The sequence below is a fragment of the Balearica regulorum genome, chromosome 4 (assembly GCF_011004875.1).
Source record: "Balearica regulorum gibbericeps isolate bBalReg1 chromosome 4, bBalReg1.pri, whole genome shotgun sequence".
NCBI lineage: Eukaryota > Metazoa > Chordata > Aves > Gruiformes > Gruidae > Balearica > Balearica regulorum.
The window spans coordinates 64,983,972-65,005,013 of record NC_046187.1 but is presented as its reverse complement, the minus strand read 5'-3'; the positions used below and the strand labels follow the sequence as shown (position 1 = coordinate 65,005,013).

At 37.2% G+C, this 21,042-nt stretch overlaps 1 long non-coding RNA gene across 1 annotated transcript in view; it reads right to left on the bottom strand.

The window, feature by feature from the left end:
• Window positions 1-2,154: 2,154 nt before the first annotated feature.
• Window positions 2,155-21,042, bottom strand: part of LOC142601773 (uncharacterized) — a 59,785-nt gene continuing 40,897 nt past the window's right edge. Inside the window, exons 4-5 of the long non-coding RNA XR_012835393.1 lie at window positions 2,357-2,856; window positions 2,155-2,266 (exon numbers count right to left, since the gene is read on the bottom strand). This is a non-coding gene — a long non-coding RNA (uncharacterized LOC142601773). The remainder of the gene's footprint in view (window positions 2,267-2,356; window positions 2,857-21,042) is intronic.

Here is a 21,042-nt window from a genome sequence, read left to right as displayed (position 1 = left end):
GGCACAACATTGACTTTTGTAGAATCAGGATTTCAACCAAGATGCTACAACCTAAAACAAGTTCTGAGAAGTTTCAGCTGTCCTATTTATCACAACAGATTTATCTTGAACATATAAAAAGTAAGGTTATAAAAGTTACATTATTTTCACTGCTAATAATTTTGATTATTGGGTTTATCTATAACTTTGAACCGAACAACAACTACAAAAGTAGAGACTCCAGGCTTGCAGATTGTCATCTTTGTTGGATAAGAGACTAGGAGTTCACACTACATTCACTAGAAAAAGAGAGAGAAAGAAAAAAAAAAAAAAAAAACACCAAAACCAAACAACCCCAACAAACAACCTCTGTTCCTGCCAGTGTGCTTAGAACAAGAAAATAACTTCCTCCCCATCACTGAAGTAGCAACCACTGAATAAAAGCAAATAGCCTCCAACAATTTTCCAGGAGTCAAAAACATTAATTATTCCACACCCAGATGTCAAATCCTTCTTCTCAACTTGTAACAACTTCCACAATACAGCTATGCGTTAGTCAAACAAAACAGACACAGCAATACAAAACCTCAGGCATAGCAGAGAGAAATGGATAGGAGAATGTGGAATAACTACTGAATTCATTATAGTACAGTCCCTGCATCCAAAAACTTGCCTGTATCTCACCCACACCCCTGATCCATGGCATCAGTAGGTCTAATAGAATATATTATCTTCACTTACAAACCTTGCCTATATTATTCAGTATTGATCAGAAAGTAACTCTTTTAAAATGTAATGACAGTAGAAGAGCTACAGAAAACTAACTAAAATATCTGCATGCTACATGAATTGTTCCCTAAACCAGAGAGGAGAGAATCAAAGTAAAGCTGGAGAGTCCAATTTCAGGCAAGAAGTTATAGCTCAAATACTGAATGCAACAGAAATTCTGGGGCACGACCACACAAATATCAGCTAATGCAATTATAAGCAAGTTTCAGATAGTTGTAACTTTCATGCATCAAAGAAAATAGAGGCAAGGACAACAGATGATCAGCAGGTAACAGACAGCACCTTTGACTTCCCCGTTGCCTTAGGAATGTTTACAGTAAAATGAGTATAAGAGAAATCCTGTGAGAACAGAGATACTTATAGCCATTTTATATAGTATGGGGCCAAGCATGCTGCTGATGCCACAGAATAGTCAGTGATTTCTTTTTTTTGTTCTTAGTTCTCAGCAAATTTCTATTGATTTATGTGTTAAATCAAAATTTTCCTAATCTTCCCTCAGAAATAGTTTGTGGATAAGTATTGGTGTCCAGGTCTCCCTTTACATTGGCACAGGCTACCACATGAACACTTTACAGTTCACATACGGAAGTTTATTTTGCTCAGCCATCTGTTCCATCTGAAACACAAAAGAGAACACAGAAAATGAACTCTCACTCTAACTCTCTTTCTGAATAGATAGACAAACAACTGGGTTCCCAACAAAATAAGTCTGTTGGTTTTCACAGTGTGTTGGAAAAGATTGCGCTTTACAGACAACTCAGAAAGTCAGGTCCCCGTTCTGAGGAGCGTGGAATCTTGGTAAGATAATCATGAAGAAATGATGGGGTAAAAGAGCATATAGATCACTCTAGAAGGATTTTTATTTGCTGGATTGTGTTCTAAGTCTTTTTTTTTTTTTTTTCCTTTATGATTATAGGTGTTTCACTCTTTTGTTTTCAGGCACACACACTACTAAGGACTGGATTGCACCAGAGCAGATGCAGTGAAGGGTGGTAAACTGAGAGAAATGGATTTAATGAGACTTGAAGAGGGAGTGAGGTGGGTAGTGCCTGTGGTGGGTTGACCCTGGCTGGAGGCCAGGTGCCCATCAGAGCCGCTCTATCACTCCCCTCGTTCACTAGACAGGGGAGAAAAGCTATAATGAAAAGCTTGTGGATCGAGATAAGAACAGGGAGAGATCACTCGCCAATTATCGTCACAGGCAAAACAGACTGAAGTTAAAGAAGAATTCACCTAATTTATTACCAAGCAAAACAGAGTAGAGGAATGAGAAATAAAATCAAATCTTAAAACACCTCCCCCCACCCCTCCCATCTTCCCGGGCTCAACTTCACTCCCGGCTTCAACCTCCGCCCCCCTCAGCGGCACAGGGGGACGGGGAATGGGGGTTACGGTCAGTTCATCACACGGTGTTTCTGCTGCTTCTTCATCCTCAGGGGGAGGACTCCTCTCATCCTTCCCCTGCTCCAGCGTGGGGTCCCTCCCACGGGAGACAGTCCTCCACCAGCTTCTCCAATGTGAGTCCTTCCCACGGGCTACAGTCCTTCACGAACTGCTCCAGCGTGGGTCTCTCCCATGGGGTGCAGACCTTCAGGAGCAAACTGCTCCAGCGTGGGGTCCCCCACAGGGTCACAAGTCCTGCCAGCAAACCTGCTCTGGTGTGGGCTCCTCTCTCCACGGGTCCGCAGGTCCTGCCAGGAGCTTGCTCCAGCGTGGGCTTCCCACGGGGCCACAGCCTCCTTCAGGTGTCTCCACCTGCTCCAGCGTGGGGTCCTCCACAGGCTGCAGGTGGAATCTCTACACCCCCTCATCCTCCCTCCATGGGCTGCAGGGGGACAGCCTGCTTCACCATGGTCTTCACCACGGGCTGCAGGGGGATCTCTGCTCCGGTGCCTGGAGCACCTCCTGCCCCTCCTTCTGCACTGACCTTGGTGTCTGCAGAGTTTCTTACATCTTCTCCCTCCTCTCTCCGGCTGCAAAAGCTCTCCCTAACTGTTTTTCTCTTTCTTAAATATGTTATCACAGAGGCGCTGATTGGCTTGGCCTTGGCCAGCGGCGGGTCCGTCTTGGAGCCGGCTGGCATTGGCTCTGTCAGACACAGGGGAAGCTTCTAGCAGCTTCTCACAGAAGCCACCCCTGGAGCCCCCCCACTACCAAAAACTTGCCACACAAACCCAATACAGTGCCAAAATAAAGGGTCTATTTTCAAGTGCAGGGAAGAGTTGGCCCATAAGAATTGAGTCACAAAAGAGCTGTCAGGTAAGAGGCACATGCAGAGGGGCCATGAAATGGGAATGCTAAAGGCTGGAAGAGATACACACATAGTATGCAAAACAAGAACAAGAAAGAAACCTAATTTGGGAAGGCCATAAAGAAGTATTCGGCTTTCAGTCAATGACAGAAAAGGGAGAGGAACTGTAAGAGAGTAAAGTTTGTAGTGGAAACAGTTTTCTGTTAACTGAAAAAAAAGTTCAGCTACTAGGTGTAATTGGAAGACAGTAGAGAAAGGGAAAAGAAGGGTACAGCCGCTGTAGTACTGTCAGAGAACTGGTTCTCATGAGTATGAAAAGATTTTGGCTGCCTGGAAGTAGTGCTTATCCATCCCTGTCTCCTGATCATGTATCTGCATGAAAAGCTGTCCCTTTATTTGTTCTGGTGCCTACAGCTATGCAAAGCTGTTCCAAACTTTGGTCCTGAGTACTATGTGCTTTAGAATGCTTACAACCTGAAAACTGAGCAGGTATAAATAGTACAGCTGGGGGATGATCTGACCCCCAAATAAATGAACATAAGTAGATCAAAATTTCACTGGGGAAGGCAACAGTAACATCTTGAGCCAGGAGGGTTCACTGTAACTACTCACATTAACTATTTGTATTGACATATAACCAGTCAAATTTCCACACAGCAGGCCAACTCTCACTACAGGCTTCACTTGGCCATCATTACAATAGATCATGTGCTTCTGCATTGCAACAGATAAGGTACACTATAATACTTGACTTCAGGATAAAAACTTTCCATTTTATACTCTCTGAAATTAAACAACCAGACAATGTATGAAGTTTCACATGATTGCACCAATCAAATTGATGTCCTGATTCCTGCAGTGAGGCTTTAAACCAGAATCATACTTGAGGACTTAAAGCCAGGCCTAGAAGAGACCGAGTAACGCAACCTTGCTTCTTATTGTACATATTAAAAAACAAAAACAAAAATGAAAAAACAACAACAACAATCTTTGAACCTGGAGTTTCTGTGGAGGTATTCCTACCTTCAGGTTCCATATATGGATATCTACCCTGTACAACAGCCTACTTGATCTCCCTATGTATTAACAGGCAAGTAGCCACTAAATGAGGAAAATTTTATTTTTTTTTTAAAGGAATCTGTCTCATATTACAGCAATAATCTTTTTTTTAAAAAAGGGAAATTGTGCTTCTGAAAAATAAATGCATGAAAAATGCATAAATCCAAGAGTACAAACTAATATTTTGTAATATTTGTAATTTTATAACATACGAAAGTATTTATTCACCTACAGAAATAACCCCTTGATACTACATTTGAAAAATATTTTGGCATATTTGATGCAGACATGAATTTGGAAAATAAGAGTGAGAGTAAAAGTTGACATAAGTAGGGGTATCATTTATAAATCTGTTAAAACTTCCCACATATACAACCATCTAGAATCACAAAACACTTGAACTACATTCAGAGATATCCAAACTGGCACTAGCCAAATGTGATCAGACACTGGAAGCAGTTCAGTGATGTTGTTACGGTATAAATCTGCTAAAGCTGATTTATCTGGTACTGAGCACAGCAACTGTATCTTGGGAAGGAAGCTAAGTTACCCCAAGAGGTGCTTTACTACCTACACTGCAGTAGCAGTTACATTTGCAACAGCTCATTTAGACCTAGCTCATGAGTCCATGCACTGTACTGCATTGTGCAGTACAGAAAAGCAGAAATAGCCAAGACAAAAGAATGAGCTTTGAATACATTGAGATTTATATTCAATTCTATTGCTTGTGGGTGACTTTTCTATCTGACCTCCTGCACTATAAAAAATGTTCATCTGGTGCATGTGAAACTTTCAGCTTTTCTTTCAGAGTGACTATGTTTTATCCCAGTGAACAGGGTTTGATGGAGCATGCCTGGTGAGGTAGGACACCCAAGCCAAAGCAAGTTAGATTCATTCAAGTTTGTAATAAAGAGAAATGGCAACACCTCTCCTATAGTCCTTTTATTAGGCCACATTATTGACAATGTGTTTTTCCTACTGACATCTTAGGCATGAAATAATAATGTTATGACACATATCCAAAGTAAAAACCATAGACACCTTTTAATAGGAGAAAAGATACATCCACATCTCTTCTTACTGGGCACTGGTCTTGATATACTCTGTAAAAGCTGATCTCGTGGCACAAATAGACTCTAATAGATTGTGCTTCAAATGCTCATTCTTGCTGATTCTCTTACTCCTATATCTACACCTCAACATACATATATACTCCTTGCACATTAATCAGTGGGAGTTTACACATAGACTAGTCAAAACCACTCTTATTTTAGAAACACTGCCATTCAGTCATTGCCATTTTGCCTTCAGTTAACCTCATTCAAAATAATGTCTCTTTCCCTGCTAGCTCTGATTTGATATATAACCCTTTCAGGCTCATTTCTGTTGTTCTTCTTGATGCATTCTGTACCATTCTCTACCTGGATATAACCACATGGATTAATGCTGATGCTGTACTCAGTACAGTGACAGCATTATTAGAACACTATTTTGCTGTCCACAATAAGCTCCCTCTTGTGCCTCTGGTGTCCTGTAATTAGGCCCCTTCAGACACACTGTTTGGTTATTATGGTTCATCAACTTATAATGCATTATTCTAAATGGCTGCATGTTCATTCTTTTTTTTTCCTTTTTTTTTTTTTTTTTTTTTGCTGTTAAATGAAAAAAAAATCAGATAATGGAGGTAAAAAAGAATTACTCACCCTTCATCTCGATCTAACATAATGTTTATGGGCAGCAGGGATAGCAGGAAGACGTTCTTGCGAAGAGAGGAACTTGAGCAGCTTTATAGGACAACAACCTAGGAAGAAATGACAAGCCAATACCCACATTTACTGTTTGTAAATCTGAGCATTGATTCTGCTTTCACAAGTGGCTTTCATCAAATGCAAATCAGAAGCCTGGCATCTGCTTGAGTAACCAGGCAGCCCTGTCCCCCTTTCAGGGGAACAAAAGCCATACAATCAAAGGGTTTTAAAAGGATGGCAAACTTATTGTAAGCTAGAAAAGGTTAAAAGTCTGCCAGGGCTTAAATATACCTCTCAGAACTCCCAAGTATGAAAGCACTTGTGACCTTTATGAATTATTTTTCTGTGAAATGTTTCTGTATATTTGAAATGTGATAAAAAGTGACTAAACAGAAAAGAAACAAACTCATTATGTGTCTTACTTCCCAACTAATTTTGCAAGCTCCAGAAAGCAAACTTAGATTGTTTCATTTTTTCTCAGATTTCAAAAATCCTGCTCCAACAGCACCCAGGCTATCATAACAGGGCCTACCTGCACTCCCCTGCATCCGTGACAAATCTCCTTCTGCAAAGATGGGTAATAACTAGAATTCACCCCAAACATGCCATTTCCTCATCTCAGAAATCTTCACTGAGACTGGCACACCCTGGAAAACACCTGAATCACATCTGGGTAGAGAAAAACATTTTTTTAAATACACTGAAAATTCACTGCCTCTACTTCAGTTAAAAGCACACGTTCCCAGCACCAAGGAAATTTACTATTTCTACTGAAAATCTCAGAAAAAAGGTCTAATACTAATTTCACATGTATATTTATTGTGAAAATAAAGTCTTTTTCTGTCTGGTAACAGCACAAAATATGAATTTAAATAAAAATGTGTTTAAAACACTTAACAAGTTCATCCAAGTCTGTCTTTCTAATAGCCTTATTTTCATTCATTTAGGAATAATCACAAAGCTTATCCCAATGACTATCAAGCTAGAAACCAAAGTTCAAAGATCTGAGATGAGCGTGAAGTGTCAGTTTGACCAAATTCTCAGTTTTTTCTTTAATGATTGCATCTAGACTCCAAAGTACAGAAAGGAATACCATTTCACACACAAGTTTTAGCTTCATAAGAACATGACTTGTCAATGCTATTAATAACTAGCTGGAAAATAATTCAGAGTAATGTCTGAAGGACCCTGCTGCTGTAAGAAAACCACTCTTCATAATTATAAACAATTTAATTTAAAGCAGGTCTTGGTTCTAATGGTTTTGAATACAGTCATTGTCTGACAGAACAATCTATGATTTCTTCTGGAGGAATCATAACTCTCCCTGGTGTTTAGAGACAGCTATAAAGCAAAAGCTGGCAATTCTTTAAGGCAAAACCAGAACAAAAGATTCAAAGCAATAAGAAGGAACTCTTTTTTTATGTATTATGAACTACATCAATCAAATTATGAAACTCAGTAACACAGATGTCATAGAGTCCAAAAGTACAAATAGATCTGAAATAAAATTACATTAAATAAGGGAGAAATCTTTGTTGGATTACCCCAGGAATAAGCTAGCTTGAAACAAATAGCCTTTCCCTAAAGCACAGAATCTAGAGTTGAAAATAATGCAGATGCAACTGACGAAAAAAAACCCCCAAACCAAACCAAAACAGTAATGATTATTTAAAAATGAAGGATTCAAGAAAAAGATACTAAGTAGGAAACAGACTCTGTTATCATTGTAAACATAGAAGGTAAAAGTCTGTTTCAATGAGGAAACATCATACAGATGCAAAGTATGATTGTTGATTGCGGGACTAAGCATCCTGGATTCTGACCAGCACATCTCAAAGCCTACCCACTCTGTCTGCTGCCAATGAAGATTTCTTCCAAACTCAAACTTACAGGGAGCAAGAGGGCTACAAAAAAACAAAATGGAGAAATCAAATGATTCCAGACTACCACAAATGAAATAAAGGAAGAGGTCAAAGCGTCAAAAGTGGAAAAGCCAGGCAACTGGAGAAGGATGTTAAACAGAGCACTCCTGACAGCAACTACCACTCCCAGACACTCCCTGAGGAGCTGATGGATGCTGCCAAGTGGTGGACTGCCCAGGGGCAGAGACATCACTATCAGAAACAGGACACTGAGCTGGCCTCAGCATCTGATACTGAGCTGGCACTTCCATCTAACCCACTAAGAAAGTTCTTCAGGAAACATGATCAGGAAAATTAAAACAGAAGTTATGCTATGCTGTTTGTCAATACAGTATCTTGTGTTCAAAGTTGATCTTCACCCACAGCAAGGCTTTCCCCACAAAGACCTTTTTTTTTTTAAGTAACATTGCAAGGCCTTTCTCCTCCTAAAAACAATGTCTGGATTTAGTATATCTATTAAAATATCTGTTTCAGACCCAGAATAAATAAGAAAATCTGTGCTGAGTCATGCCAAGAATCATTCTTACCTTTTCGATGATCCTTTTCAGCTGCAGATATTAGACACTGTTTCCTGAGAAAGATGACAAGTACTTTCTTATTAGTCCTGCAAATAAGTCATTTTCATAGTATCAGCCTTGCATAACTTGTTTTCATTTCATCTGCATAATAACTGGTCTTCCCAGACCCTTCCGCAGAACCACAAAACCTAAGAACGAGTGTTAGCTACTGGAGCAGCATCCTTACTTGCCACTCATAGTTCATGCTGTGTGAAAACTACTAGCAAATAGTTACTTCAGTGATTTAGCTACTAAGACCCCACATTACTCTTTTCTATACAGCAATTAGAAACAAGGTTTAGCTGAAGATACTCAGAAAAAATTTCTATACTTCAGGGTATGAACTATGTATCTGATTAAATTCCCAGCTTGATGCACCTTATCTTGGCAGCGCTGAAGACAGGTATTGTTAGAGATTAGAGTGGCATGCTATGTTTGCTCAAGGTAACTATTCTAGAGTATCTGCAATGATGCACATTGTGCAATAAGGATGATAAATTTTACTAATGCTATCCAAAATGCTGATAGCTTAACGTTAAGTACAGTATCCTTGTTTATTATGTTTACACAAGATGCCCTATGTAATATGAGCATGACAGATTGTGATAAAATTCAATGTTAATATAGACTTCAAACTAGTGTATTATTGTTTTCCACATAATCCTCTGGTTTTAACTACATCTCACCTGAAGGTCTGAAATATCAGATAATACATGCTGATCATCCCTTGAAGTATGAACCAGACTTTTTTTAAGTGTTAGTTCCTAAGTCCCATTAAAACAATGGGATATTTGTGTCTAAACATTGTAAGCTCCCTCTCCTAGGTCAATACATAGGATAACACAGATTAAAGGTTAAAATCCTCCTAGTCTTTTTAGTACTTTTAATTTTATTTCAAATTTACTCTACTATCAGAACAGCAGCAGTCCCAGCTGTAAGTTTTTCAAAGACTTTTCAAAACAAAACCATCAAATATTTAAATTGCATTAACTTCTCACCTTCTCTTCCATGCATGCTTTCACTTCTCTTTCCTCCCATACACACAAACATATGCAAACACATGCACGCACCCAAAAAAAGCACTGAAGGTTAGAAAGAGTCAACATTTTTAAATGTGAAAGTGTAGAAATATTCTCTCATAAATGTGAAGGCACCATGGTTTAAAGTCTAAACATTCAACACATAATTTGTAACTTTAATCAACACATCTCATTTTGCTAATGCATACTGACTGGATGCCTGAGTGCTAATGAGCGTCCCTGAATGCTAATGGCTCTGTGAAACTAGCTGGCCTCTGAGCATCACATGGATTATCTAAAACTTATTTGCATCTCAGATTCCCAGCACCATTCAGCTTCACCTCTCTTTGACCTTGACAGTTTATAAACCAGGGAGAACAGTTGTGTTATGAAAGAAAACCCAAAACTACACCGAAAAATGCAGGCAAGGATATATCCATCTAGACTATATTTGAAACAATGTACTGAGTTGAACATTCTCACACTAAAGTATGTCTTATCTCCTCATTCCTTGAACTCTAATGCTTACAGGACATATGCTTAGGATTAGAGTTGCTGTAGCCAAGAACTTTTAAGGATCTAAGTAAGTCAAAGATTGTGAGAAGAGATAATACTTTTTAGAACCGATTGATTTGCCAGCAATTAAAGGCATTAAATATATGTGACTGCATATACTACTATGAGGTAGTATATCATAAATTCAGTGCAGTTGGAAAATCAGACAAGGTTTCAGGCACAGAAGCCCTTCTTCAAATCCTATCCCATATATCAAAAGAATATAATCTCTTTTACCCATCATATAACGTTTATTTGGTGATTGTCAGATGTGCTCTGTAACTTTGCAAAAGCCCCACCATCCTGCCTGAAACTATTCCAGTGAGTAAACATTGCATCAATGCCCCGCTTTAAAGGGAAACCTCTCCTCAAGGTATTATTTCAGTGCCCTGTATGTCATAGTTCTCTGTAGAAAGTCAGAAATACTTTCTCTGAAAGCCTGTTTTCTTTTTAAATTGTTTTCCATGTTGTATTTTTTCTGTGAAGAAATGCATATATAAATATATATATACACATATATATACATGCACAAATACGTATTTACATATTTTCAGGAAAAAAGCTTTCATTCTTGTCTGCCAAGAAACACTAGAAAAATTGTAATTGAAGAACACAATTCAAAAGTTATTTTAAAATAAAATGTCTTTCCACTCTTTATTACCCTCAGAATAAACAGACACATAATGTTCACGTAATGTTCAGATCTGTTTCCCAGCTTGAAATACAGTCAAGCACTTGATGCATTGTTAAATTCAAAACGCAGGAGAGGCCCTTAGATCATCTGGTTTGATCTCTGCGATGTACACCACATTTTACCTACCAACTTTAATATGGAACTCCTAACCTGTGGCTGACTCAAACATACCTCCCAAAAAAGTGCATGATTTTGATCTGAGGACTGCAAGCCATGCAAGAAGCACACCTTCTCTTTGTGTTTGTTTTGCAATGGCTTAACCCCTTCTCCTATTAAAAATTATTTCTAATATTAATTTTCCAATTTCTGCTTCCAGATGGTATAAATTTTTGATACATGGAAAAAAATAAAATTAAAACCTTGTACATTTCTGTATCTGTTTTTCCAAACACACTACCATTGGCTGCCTCATCTGACTTGTCCTTTTTAATATTTACATTTTCTCTCTTCTGTATTTTATCTAGTACTTCAAGATTTATTAAAAATTACCAGCATGCCAGATGTCTTTCTAGTTCTTTAAAGACTGTTTGGTACAAATTATCTGTAACTTTAAAAGTGTTTACCTTTTAGTGATCATCTATGCTGTGAAAAGTACTTTCTTATCCTCATGGAATGCAAACACACGGCTTTCCAAGTACAGAACAGAAACTCTTACTGAATATTTCTACATGTCCTATGTCATTATTAATGATTTAATTATCTCCAGTTAGTAATGGATCTATAGCATGACTAGGATTTCTCTGACTCCTCATTATTGTACTTGGCTTCCTCATAAGTTTTCTAGATTTCTGATCTTCCAAATGGCATACACGGCTATTTATTTACCAAAAATACTTTTCTGTAACTATATAAAATTACAAGTCCTACAGGAAGAGAGGTGACTTCATGAACTGTCTCCAGAAACACTTAGATAAAAATCAGGTTTGGATAAGACCAACGACAAGTTTCTCAAAGACGGAGCTCAGGGCATCATGGATTCTTCTGGGAAGTAGCAGCTACTACAATTGTGGCAAGAATATATAAAGAAAAAACTATAACGTAAGAAGAAAGCTAACATTTTAGCATAGTTAAAGCTATGTAGGTAACTCTAATCGAGAAATGAATTGTTCCGAGTGCACCCCTATCACTTTGCATAAGTGATTTTCAAATACAAAACAGTACATCACATGGCTGGACAACAAAGGAATAAAAGTAAGAGCATCGTAATCTACAAACCCTTTGTATAAGTAAGTATCAAACAAACATAACACCATCTTGGACAGATACACATGAGATTTATGCAGAAGATTCCCTTTACTGCTGGAAATTTACTACAGTAAAGCTTTTAAGCAGTAATGGTATAATAATATTCTATAATATAGGACATCAGGTGATGTCATTTAAATTTGAAGGCTAAAATACTTGCACTTCTATTCATATATTATATGAATATTATATTCACTTCTTATGTTAATAAAAAAAGTTTAAGGAACTGAAAAAAATTACTCTAAAATGTAAATTTTGATTAATTTTATGACTGTCAAATAATTTGTCACTGTCATAATATGACACACAAAAATAGTATTATCAGCTATTTAAAGAACTTTGTGAAGTTTAATTAGCTTGACAATTTGCAGCAGCTTCTCAGTTAATACCATAGTATATACCTCACTATTTCCCACGTCCCTGTAAGTTGCCTAGGTTTCCCTGACATCAGACAAGAGCCCAAAATGTAGGCTGGCTTTTGCAACCAATTATGAATTGCTGTGGTGGGTTATGTAATCTGAACAAAGGACCCTGTCAGCTACTTAATTCTCCACAGTTTCTGATAACACCCTCGAGGCAGGCAGAAGTCAGTTCCTCAGTGCCATGGTGCCTGTGCTGTTTTACTCCAGCGCACACCTGAAAGAATCCCAGTAGGTCGGTGAAGCTATTCCAGGCAGAGCCCAGGGGGATACGGGGCAATTCACACTCCTCACACTTCTCAGACCTACTATTCAAGGCTTTATTCTGACACCTCTATTTTACTTCAGCTCAATTCACATCCAAGTTTTGAGATTTCTCCTCTGCAGTTACAGCAGCTAACAATTTTAAATGTTAAAAGAGGAAAGGAAGAATTTGGAAAGTCGGTGGTATATTATAAGATTATTCAGCTGCTGTGGGAAGGTGGGAGAAGAGTGCAGGTGGCTGCTGGTTTCTAAGCAAAGTCCAGTTTATTCTGTGCCTTGATCAACCTTTGCATTTGCCACTAACATTTCTGCCATCTCCTGGTTCAAGCAGCCAACTTAAAACACTACCCATTGGAGGTATTTGAAGCAATATAGCACAAGGCTATTCCAGTCTGAATCTGAACTGCAAAGAAATTTTCAATTTCAGTGAGAGATCCTGTATTGATTATCATGTTCCCTGTTTCCCGAGAAGCAGTCTAATCATACCTCCACCATTGCTACAAAAGAAGCATGTAGAGCTGAAGCCAGTACATAAAATTACTCTTGTGGAGCTGAGTGAGCATTCACTGAGTAACCCTCCTCTAGTATATCATGCTAAGCTGTTTTTGTTATATCTGTTGTGTTATTCACAAAACAGAGCACCAACAATGATTTAAAATACTCTTGTCTTGCTCTCTGGCATACGGACCATCTCAATGTGACCAGCACCACCTTCTGCGGGCCACGTTTGGAACCAGATCAGGCAACTGATGCAGCGTGAATGAAGTGGAAGAAACAAACAAATGAGATGTTAAAGCTAGATCAGGCCCACAAATTCTCCTTTTGCCATATCTATAGCAAACACACATGTTGCATAGAAGGAAGTCATAAGGAAGGGAAATACCTTTTGTTGGAACTGGTGCCAAATTTTTGTAACATAAAATCATGGCCTCTATGATGTGTACAAAACAGATAATTTCAGACTTTGTTAAAGTATCAGAACACAGCCTAAATATAAGCTTGTACTCATTCAAATTTGATAGGGCTTAATTCAGTAGTTTAAGCAGATGCTCGAATATGTATTTTATTTGAAAGCCTGACAAAGCAGCTGTAAATAACTACAGTATGTGAAAATGCCTGTAAGAAAAGTTTCACAATATCAGAGTTAACTTTCAAAACTCTTCAAAAAAGCATCCTTTTCTCAGTTTTCTGAGGTTTCTTTAAGTATATATATGTTCCATGTATTTTATATGTAAGAAAGGTATTTTGAAAGTTTGTTGCTCCTTAAATATTTTTTCTTTTTTTTTTAAAAAAACATTATTCCAGTGTAGATAACCCACAGAAATGAGTAAATTCACAAAGTTTCTGAGCTAACTTCTGCCTACATTAGATGCCTCTTGAGATTTCCTGCCGTATATTCACTGCTCATTACAGTAGCCTGCATCTAAATGTTGTTTTACAGTCCCTTGAAACATTTGTCTAGTTCTCATGAAAACACATAAGACTAAGCTTCACCTTGTGTGGCTGACAAAATGAAGCTTATCCTTTTATTATTAATCTTATTATCTCTAATAATGGCTTTAGAAGCTACTACACAAATATATTAAAATAACTCCATATAGCACATTTTAATCCTGGTTTAACACACCCTTTTACCAAGGAAAAGAAATCCTATTAATGATTCTGGTAACTTCGTGATATATAGAAATAGATGTTTTCTTCAGTCAAATCCTTCTCCTTTTCCACTTAAGACCTAAACCAGAATTAAGAACCTGAGCAAATCTCTGATGCAGTAATCCACTGACACACCAAGCACTTCTGTGAAACACGTTACATTAATTTTACATCTACTGTTTTAAACTATCATAGCCTTTTTGAGCATCAATGGCATGTTTACACAACAAGTGCATTACAGGTATGCCATAGTTGAAACAATTTCTTTGGCTATTTGGTCTGTAAAGCATAAAAGCTTTATGGCTACCAACTGCATCATTCTGTGCACATTTATTCTACAGAATGATAACCTTAAAGTTTAAATTAATCCTTGGGATACTTTGTCTGATTTTGACCTAACTTTTTAATTTTCAGTCAGGTTTTATTAAAACAACAGGAAAAATATTGGCAAATTTCTATATTTTAGCATTTTATTTCAATATATTATTTTTTATTTCCCATAAATTTATGAATATAAAAAATATTAATGATATATCTTTTTCACAAAATTTGAAAGAAAGTTTTAAGATCACATTTCCACTTCTCAAAATGTTTTCATCACATCCTTAGTTTGTAACATAAATTACCTAGAAATGAAAACATAGTTACTTCTTAGCAGGAATAAAAGAAGTCATGTCAATCTCTTTTACATACAAAGAAAAAAAATCCAGATCAAAATAAAACTCTCTCAGTTACAGTTCTTACAGACAGCACATAATTTTGTTGTTGTTTTTCACAAGGTATTTTTCCACTGCCTCCCTCCCATGAAACAGGGAGATCATTAATTCTGCAGTCAGCAGCTGAAACCAGTTAGTCTGACCTCAGACGTTACTGACCACATCCCTTCCTGCTCAGTAAACCCCAGACTACAAAAGACATATTGCTTTTCCTTTCTTACTAGAAATTAAGAAAGCAGTCAGGCCAGAACATTTTTCCTAATACAAACATGCATTATCAGTTACGAATACACCTCTCTGAGTATTTTGATCCAAAGTTCATGGCCCTATAAGGAAGAGAAGACAGAACATAGAAGCAGTAATGAAAGCCACCTACTACTTTAACCTGTATGACTTTGCACATTTGAATTACAGTACCATGGATTTAATCAGTCATTTCTCACAGCATCACAGAATTACAAAACAAGACCAATCCTCACTGATGTTTAATTTATAATAAGCATGAAAAAGATGTTCAGGAAATGCCTGTTCTCCTGATCAAGATCAAGACTACAAACTGGAAAAAGCGGTCTTGCTTCTCTGAAATGGTTAAACACAAAACAACTGCAAATCTATAGACTTTACAGTGCACTAATTCACCAGCTCTGAGAGTCAGATGTAAGTCTGATGTAAGGACAACCACTCAAACTGTGGGAACTGGGATCATTCTGGGCTAACTGTGTAAAGAGAGGACAATAAGCAAGAAAAAGAAAAAAGCAAGAACATCTCCGATAAATAATTTTCTGAAGGGATTGACTATGCAGAGCATTGCCAACATGAATCAAACCCATCTATCATATAGTCACTCTGCAGTTTTTTATAAAGCTAAGGAATTGCATCTTTTGACTTCCAGTTTATTTAAGGCAGCGTGCTTCCGTTGATCCAAGCCTGACATTGATTTCTAGCTGCCTATGTGATCTGGAAAGCTAGAATATCATAAAATGATTTTTTATGACATGGTATTTTACAAAATTCTCACGGAAGAACGTGTGAGAGCTCTTTAAAATGCAAGATTCACCAAAGGGGAAACAGCAGTTAGCTCTGCAAAGGAAAAAATGTCACATGGCTGAACACATTCTCTCATTATTCCCAGAAGCTAAAGAAGTAGCTAGCGGCAGAAAACTGACAATAATTATATTGCCTAGAAACTGACAGCATACATAAATCTACTGTATTAAGCCTTTATTCATTGATTTACTTTCCAAAGCTCATTTCGGCATAAGCCCAGAAGTAACACTGTGCAAGACACTGCTCTTCAGTTTAGGGAAAATTTGGGTAAATTTTTCTTCCATGTACTGTGATAAGTTTTGTATGGTTGCTGTCTCTATCCTGTGGCAACCTGAATTGGCATGATTTTTGACTGCAATTTTCTTCCTTAGTAGATTGTTGGTAATACATGAAACAGAAAGCAGGTGTGCTTAAGGGAAGAGTAATTCAGCCTCTGTTGAAATTGTTATACGTACAGCATAAGCCTGCAGTGATGGCAAGGCAGCTATTCAGTCCTGAACGTCTGTTTATGTCAAATCACAAAAGCATAGTGAAAGCAATCTAGACTCAGCAAGAATCTTTCACTGAACTAATTTTGACATAACACTGAAAAATCATGAATCAGAGGTATATCTAAGAGGGAAAAATAAAAATTAGTGATGCTATAGAAAAAGCGCTAGCACAGTACTGGCAGACTGATGCATATGTGTTCCTCTCATTATCTTACAGGCCAGCAAATTTTAAAATTAATTTCCCCTTCTTGAGGTACCAGATCCAGCCTGCACTACTACTGTTCCTTTAAAGACTTATTATAGCATACTGCTGTTGGGTCCCTGGACTGAGAGGAGGAATAGACTAGCCCAAGTGGTAGCCAAAGAAAAAAAAACAAGTTTAAAACTTCCCACATTTATGAAATCAGCATTGCTATTTTGCTGCCATTTATTGCTTAGAGGTGCCTGGCAGTTTTAGTCGCTTGAGTAAACATTATACCTTTGGTATAAACAGATTACAAATGCAATTTAAAAGTCTGGAAAGATGTTCTATCAAATTAACTTATTCCCTATGATGATCCGTTATTTTTCAGATTTTTGTACATGTTGGTATGCATTTACTTTATTTTAGATGTCTAATTTTTAATATGGTACAGTATTATTTAATGACATTTCAAAGCCAGAAAGAATATTAAGAACTGTAACACTTCTATAGCTACATCTACTGGATGTTGTATATTAACAAGTAAAATGTGTCATTTTTAGAGTGACAAGCTGAACGTTTATTAATCATTTTTTCTTCTGTAAGTTTCAGGATATACAGTCTCCTTGAATTGATGTTAACAGGTTTGCATATTGCTCATTGCATGGGTTTTTAGTGTTATTTGGCCTCACAGTCAAGCTGAAGGAAAAAAAAAAAGGGTTGTTTTAGTATCAGACATTTTCATAATTTCTACAATGTAACACAGAAGAACATATACTGAGGGGTTTTTTATGGAGAATGCAAAAAGCAGACCTTGGGAGTCACAGAAAAGAATGGTGTCTGGAATCTTTCAGAATCTGTATTCTCCATGGTTCTTGAACTTCAGGTTCCAGACCTCCTGTATCTACTCACCCTGCTCAGAGAGACAACTCCCTTTCTTTTGCTTTCAGGGAAGTTACCTACAGGTGTACATGGTAAATGTATCAGGCCAATAAAGGAGGCTTTTGGCTTTTTTTTAAGGGGCAGAACAGATATAAAGTCACACAGTCCTTCAGCAAATGTGTAGTAAATCTCGAGTCCTGAAGCAGAGGTGAAAGGAAAGAGACTTGAGGGACTCATAAAGACAGTAGCCAAGCAGGGGAATATTGCTGATGCCATCTTCAGGTCAATCCATCCCTCCTGCAGCCTGCTCCCAAGCTGTGCTCTGCTAAGAGGGCCAGAAGGCATAGCATGTGATAGGTATACACTGCCCTAATGGCTTGTACGGGAAACAAAGCGGTTTGAAAGCAATGCCTCTTATAACCTACTGCCTAACCAGCCCAAATACCGCAGCACAAGCACTGTTACTCCCTGGCTTTGGTGCAAAAACATATGCGGAGTTCTTTTGCCAGGATAGCTACACCTATGCAAAGAGCTTGGGTCTGTATGTATTAAGGGTGTAATTGTTCCGCTGCTCAAACCTCTCCGGATGACTTTGGGTAACTCCAGTTAAAGGGACAAATGATTATTTGTGCAGGATACCAAAGTGTCTATAACAAGCAAATTGTCACTGAGTCTCTTACAAGTTCCCATTTCAAGTACTGTATATACCTTATTTAAGAAATCTGCCAAAATTTGAGACTGAAAAGAGCAAGCAAAACTTTGCATTCAGGATGGTCTTCACCTAAAATTAGCATCTGCATCGCCCATACAGCAGCCTAGCTGCAGAAAAGAGATGTGTAATAGTTCCTTGAGAAATATACCATACCTACAGCTTACATTTTTTTATTTTTAGGGAAATCTCTGGATTTCAGCCTTTAAGACCTTCTGTCTTTGACTCCATGTCAGGAGTACTGCATTCATTTTTCTCCTCACTATACCTACAGTTTGTACTACGCAAGAACAAACAAATATTTCTACAGACACAAAGATTTTCCTTTTTCCAGAAAGAAAGGAAGGTGAGAACCAAACAGACAACAAGAAAACAGAGAACAAACTGAGAAATAATAGAGCAAACCATCTTTGGTATTACCTACTCTCTCTATTTGTTGAGGTTGGGGTTTTTTAATATTATTATTATTATTATCGTCATCATCATCATAATTTTAAATTCTCAGAGGAACTAGTATGACCAACACAACTAAATATCCAAATATGGTACATCCAAGAATTTACTGGGAAGGAAGAGGGACAACACTGTTTAATAACAAGGAAGAGAGAGTCATAATAGTAGAGTCTCTCTATGAACCTCCAATCTGCCCTATTAAACAGTTAAGAAAATCCTTGCTCTGGCACCAATTAAACTAACTTTTATAGAGCATTCACTGGTAAACTCTACTGTTTCAATGTTTTCTAATATGCTAGCAATTAAATATTCAGTTGCATATTACTTGTACAATGCCTGCAGGTTGTGAGGAATAAGAAAATATCATAAATATTTTGGTTTGGTTTTATTAAAATATGTCATCCTAATTAAATATTTTCAGGAAAATATTTTCTCCTTATCATACATGGAAGACTTTTTAAATTACGTTTTTAGGGTATAAGATTATTTTGAGTTGTGTATGTCCAGCCTACCTACAAAGTCAGTTAAAACTCCTGCTTTCTAATCCCATAAAATACTGTATCTCTGCACACTCCTTAGCAACTTACACCTCTTGCTCTATAAGTACAGAAATATTGCTTATGTCTAAATGAAAGGGAATGAAGAATCAGGACTAGGTGAAGAAGCAGGACCCCCTGGTGCCCTTCATTTATTCTGTGACCATGTGCTAGACAGGCACAGCCTTGTTCAGATTCTAAACAGCCTCCTTCCATTGTTGGCTGAATGGTGCCTATTAAGCCTGGCTAAAATCCCTCCCTTCCTCTCCGATGTTTTTTGAAATTTAGTATAAAACAATGCTGTCCATACATAAGTTTCCATGTATCTACCACAAGAAAGGCAAAACTCATTCCTTTCTTGAGCAAATTGAAGGATCATTCATAAGCCTAGGAGGAAAAAATTGTTGTGGCATAAAGTGGATAAATCCTTTTTGTCTGGGGAGATTCTACAAGAGGTTTTACTCCATTAATCCCTCTTACTAGAAAAAGCAGCCCCCCCAATATCCACTCTTATCCATTCTTTCCTCCCTTCTCTTTTCGCAGAGTTCCTTAGTCCTACCTCTGCATTGTCAAAAAGAAAACACGAGTCAATGAGAAGCAAAGTGATTTTGGAATCAGTGAAATAAAAGCCCTATCTCATGAAGCTCTACAGCAATGATCTGCGATCTTTGTTGTCTTATGGCTAACAACACTGAACAGCAAAGAGAAGCACGTACTTTCAGCGAATATAAGGAACCCGCTACTAACCTTACTGATCTTGCTACCACTTGAACAATGTCAGTAATGTTGGTAATAGTGAAAAAGGTTCACATAAACACTGTCAGGAGTACAAAGTAATAAAAAGGAATGCATAGAGTTGGAACGCAAGATGACAGATCTTCAAGACAGAGACAGAGATTGTATAGCATTTTGCTGCTGGGTGAATATAAGAAAACTAATACTTTTATCTACTGTGACTAAATGACTCTTAAGTTGGCTGTAATTTGGCACAATATTTTTATTATGCAAACAAAAATGTTTATTCAGTATTTTTGTTCTTGTGTTTTATACTTAGCAGATTGTAAATGCACATTATCTTAATATTTTGTGCAATCTCTGGATTGTCAACATTTAGATAAAGTGTATTTTTAAAGAAAACGTACACTGGAAGAGCATTTGTATCCTATGTCAATATATTAATCACTATCACTCTCTTCCTAGTATGCCATGAAGGGGGGAAATCGCATACTAAAGATGATTAATCTTTTGAAATAAAGAAGAAAAATATTTTTTTTCTCAACTATTTCAGAATCAGTAACTAGCTGAAAAGACAAGTTTCAGCACTTCTTGGTAAAACAGATGGGAATTTTTCAATCTATGTTTCTTATAGAAAAACAAATTTGGTTTAGTCACAATTAAATTCCTCATTAACTATTTGAGGGTTTTACTGCATTTTCCCTATTTCCTCTTTTTTTAAAAAAAAGGAAGAAAAAGGTCTGCAGCAAACTTTCCTCAGACTTACTTTCTTATTGGGTTTTTTTTTTTGGTTTGGTTGTTTTATTTAATATACATTTACACACCAAAAGCATTAGGTAGATGCAAAGGAAGAGGACAGGTTTTTCCCTATCTGAAAGAACAGCTTTTGAAAACTGTTAGATACAGTTTAATGTAATATACATTAAAATAATTTCTATTTTCTCTAATTTCACAAAATGCACTTCTCTTCTTTAAGTCAACTTGAATCTCCTAATTACAGACTTAGCTATAAGAAATTAAAATGGAAATTTCATTACATCAGTGCAAAAATAATCTAGACTGGCTAGTTATTTTGCCTTATATCAAGCCTTTCAGACATTACAATTTTTTTTTTTTTTTTTTAAATGAGCTTTTAAAA